At 42.3% G+C, this 4,073-nt stretch overlaps 1 long non-coding RNA gene across 2 annotated transcripts; it reads left to right on the top strand.

Annotated features, from left to right (window-relative positions):
- Window positions 1-3,799, top strand: LOC149383580 (uncharacterized). Of its 2 annotated transcripts, XR_016301788.1 has the most exons (4): window positions 185-1,292; window positions 1,808-2,066; window positions 2,451-2,560; window positions 3,557-3,799. It is a non-coding gene; the product is annotated as an uncharacterized LOC149383580 (long non-coding RNA). The 2 variants fall into 2 exon arrangements; XR_016301787.1 differs by having other exon boundaries at window positions 1-1,292; window positions 1,808-2,560.
- The last annotated feature ends 274 nt before the right edge of the window (window positions 3,800-4,073 follow it).

The following is a 4,073-nucleotide window of genomic DNA, read 5'->3' as shown; positions in this document are numbered from 1 at the left end:
TCTCTCCTGAAGTCAGATATGAAGAGCCAGCCGTTGCGATTCTTGATCGCAAGGATAAAGTTTTAAGGAAGAAAACCATCCCTTTGGTAAGGGTTTTGTGGAAGAGGCATGTTGTAGAAAAAGCTACCTGGGAGCTCGAGTGTGAGATGCAAAACAAGTACCCTGCTCTGTTTTAAGTTTCGAGGACGAAACTCTTTTAAGGGGGTAGGGATTGTAAAGGATAACTTTTGGATCTCGCCATTTGTAATTTACGTTGAATAAACGAGCTTCCGTTTGTTACAATTAAATTAATGAGTGAATGATGGACGTATAAGTTTATCGAGTTAATTTAAATTATTTTAAGGTAATGGAAAATCTCGGAATAAATAAAGGATTTATCGAGTTCGCCTCGAATAATAAATTATTTTCCGAGGATATATGTCGGAATTTAATTTAAGAAATAAATTCTCAAGGACGAGAATTATTTCCGAGAAACCTTGAATATATTTAAATTAATCGAGAACGAACGAGAAAATTATCGGTTCGAATCATATAATTATAATCCATTCGGTTATGGATTTAATTAAATAATTATATGAAAGGACGTGGTTGTAACAATTTTTAAGGGACTCATTTGATATAAAAGTGGGAAAAGAAGGCCAAGTGAGAATTTTGGAAATTTCTCACACTTGTTCCTATCCTCTCCACGTCATTAATGAGGGCAATATTCCTTAAGTGAGGTATATCACTTTGCCGAACAAGATAAAATGCAACCAGGAAAAGGATATGGACGTTATCCTTTATGTGGGTCCCATTCACAATGCCATCACCTATCTTGGCCAAATATATAAAGAGTGAGCAAGAAAAGAAACGCTCAGGAAGAAGAGCGAAAAAAAAGAAAGGAAAAGAAAAGAGAAAGAAGAAGAGAGCACGGGAGAAAGAGAGAGAGAGCCGAGAGAGTGAGAGAGAGGAAGAGAGCGAGAGAGCGAGACGAGGGTGAGCTCGCGAAGGGGACGCTCGGCCGACAGCCACCAAGCTCGAGCGCCACCCGCACGCGGTCGAGAAGGAACCAACGCCGCCGCGAGCAAGCCGAGGACGCCGGAGCAGAGAAACTCGCCGGAGAAGAAGGAGAGAAGGAGACCGAGCGACTGAAGGTGAGGAGGCTCGGCCGACAGCCACTGAGCCTTAGCGCCACCCGCGCACGGCCGAGAGAGAGCGAGCGCCGCCGCGAGCACGCCGAGGGCGCCGGACCGAGAGGCGACGCCGGGAAACGAGGCAGAGAACACCAAAGAGAAGAGATTTCACGAATTGAGGTGAGGTTTCGGTTTCCCCCAATCTTGAATCTGGGCTAGGGTTTCGAATTTTGGAATTGGGGATTTGGTGTTGAACTCGGTTTGAACCTCTCATTTTATGTCCAAGGGTGTTTCTTGAGTGTTGAATTGAAGGTTTGAACTCGTTTTCTTGTGTGGTTTGATTTTGGACGAAATCTGAGAGTAAACGGACGTGGACAGTCCGATATACTTTGATATTATTTTTGTTAGTATTTTTTCCATGAAAGTAGACGTTATGGGTTTTCTAAAATGACCAAGAACGTGATAATCCGTGGAGTATTGAAAGAGTTATGAATTTTTGAAATCTGGTATTCAAAGCTGTGAAATGTGAATTTCCAGAACAGCGACCGGAAATTTCAGATAGTTTTTCAGATAGCTATGATTCTTGAAATTGGTCTTATAATATGTTTTTAGAAAGCTACGGAAGTTGTCTTTCTCATGGAATTGGAATCGTTTGATTTGAGTTTGTGTAGCTAAAGTTGTGATTCATTTTGCAGTCGCTGTCTGAATAGTACGAGCCGAACGGTCGGGCCGTGGATTTTGTGACAAGTTGAGATTCGTGCTAGTTGCTCGTTTTCGGGTTCTAAGTTTCGAGTCGGGAGTTGGATGTTATAAATTTATTCGATGTTCGTTTTCTGAATTTCACAGCTCAGTCACGGATCAGATAGAATCGAGGAAGAGCCGGCGGAACTGAACGCGTTGAAGCCCTGAAAGTTGACAATTCAGAAAAAGGATTTGTAAAGCTCGATCTCACTCGTGAGTCGTTTATCGCTTTATAGCGTTAGACTCGAGTTATCTTTAGTAATTTGAGATTGTATTCAAGAATTGTTAATTATTTAATTAAGAGATGTTCGAGAATTTAATTGTTGGTTAATTCATTTAGAATTCTCGGTTGTATGGTTTCGGATTATTTAATTATTTAAGACTCGTCAAAATAATGATTTGGATTTTATTTCGTACTCGTTCTCTGGTACGAACTCGCACGAGTCTTGAATAAGTTTAAATTCCGAAAAGCCGAGAAATAAGTGAATTAAATTCTCGAACCCCTGAACCGACTCGCAGTGAATCCCGATAACGAATCTTAAGCTTGTCATCACCTTTCGGATCATTGACTAATGAGTTTTCAACTTTGGGTTTTAGTTTCTCGACGCTTCAGGACGTGTTAACGCTTCAGGACGTGTAGAGTCTCGTAAAACGTGAGAAGCAAGGAAACTCCTGAAGTCAACAAATTTCCAGACGATCTTTTCCGGGTAAGTGAGGAGACATAAGTCAACTACTTACCAAGGGTATAACCCTGTTTGTTTGTGCATTTGCTTGCTAGTAAACAAGAGTAGGTAAAAGCCTAAAATGAATAAACTCGAAAGTTAAGGCTTCGGCCACTCTTGCTTGAAAACTTAGTTCGGGTACGCCCGGTAGGTTCAAACGCTAACTTGAACCAGACACGTTTGCTTTGTGCATAGTTAGACTTCTCTTCTAACTCTAGGAAGTAAGTTAGAATCGAGAGGACGGAAGAGCGATAGACTCTCAAATTCAATCGAGAGTAGAGAGTTCGGAAGTCGCATTTCGAGCTTTCAACTTAAAACACTTAACGAGCTTCAAAGGGAAACAATAATTTCTTTCGGGGTTTATCCCGTTACGCTCTTCTGTATATAAGTTTAACGTGTACGCTGCTAGCTGCAGCGTACCCAAACATTAAAACTCGTGTCGGTGGTACTCACAAGTCCCTGACTTGTGCTTGGCGGGCCATGCCGGTCCGTGCGCCGAGTACTCGAAACAATGGGTGAAGGTCGCGCATCGCGAGCTCATTGTTAGCTGGAAGACTCACCGGAGGCTGCCTTGAGCGCCCCGGGGCGTAGTGGGTGAAGGTCGCGATTCGCGAGCTCATTATGCCAGAGACCAGTGGCGCTGACGTCATGATGAAGAAAGTACCACTAGTGGATCCCAGACAGATGTTAAAACTTAGATCAGCTGACGACTGCTGCTCGAAGTCTGAAGCTGGTCTCTAGTCGGACCGGAGGTTATAGCAGTGAGGAGTGTATAACCTTGCGGGACGGCCAGTGTGTAGATAGAGTGTGACGTCACGCGTCAGTCATGCTCTAGTCATATAATCTAGCTGCATCTAGCAATCATTTTGCATTCTTGTGTATTTGTTTGCACGTCACATGGCATTAGTTGTTTTACTTTATAGATAGACTCCCACTTACTGAGTCATTCGACTCATAGTTTTATGTCCCTTGGTAATGTAGATAAGGGAAAAGCTCGTAAGCGGGAAACGAGATTGAAGACCGAGACCGAGCGCGTATTGCCTTGACCTATGGGCTATGGGGTTTCTTAATCGGGGGTTAGTATCTTATGATAAAACGTTCCGGAACATATTTGTATATGAGTCGCTATAAGACTCTAAGTTATAAAAGCGAAAAATTTCCCCGAATTTTCGCAAACTATTTTATTATATAATCTTATGAAATATTATGTTTAATTTATGTGTTTATATTATGAGTTAAGTACAGATTTGAGTTGATCAGTCGCGGTTCGTGGGCGAGCTATCGCTCGCGGGTCGTGACATATACAGTTTAAACTAAATCATTTTATTCCACTTGATCGGTCACATGAAAGTATTATCTGGTAGACGCTGGATATCCTAGTTTGCCTGGATATCTTGGTCCGTATAAAGGTCAAACATACCATCTAGAACATTTTCGTGCGAGGCGAACTCAACCTACTACAAGCAAAGAAATCTTCAATCGCGCGCATTCTTCTCTG

Source organism: Urtica dioica, chromosome 10 (assembly GCF_054948205.1).
Source record: "Urtica dioica subsp. dioica isolate 48M chromosome 10, U.dioica_male_clone48M_v1_H2, whole genome shotgun sequence".
Lineage (NCBI taxonomy): Eukaryota > Viridiplantae > Streptophyta > Magnoliopsida > Rosales > Urticaceae > Urtica > Urtica dioica.
This window is presented reverse-complemented; position numbering and strand designations above follow the sequence as displayed.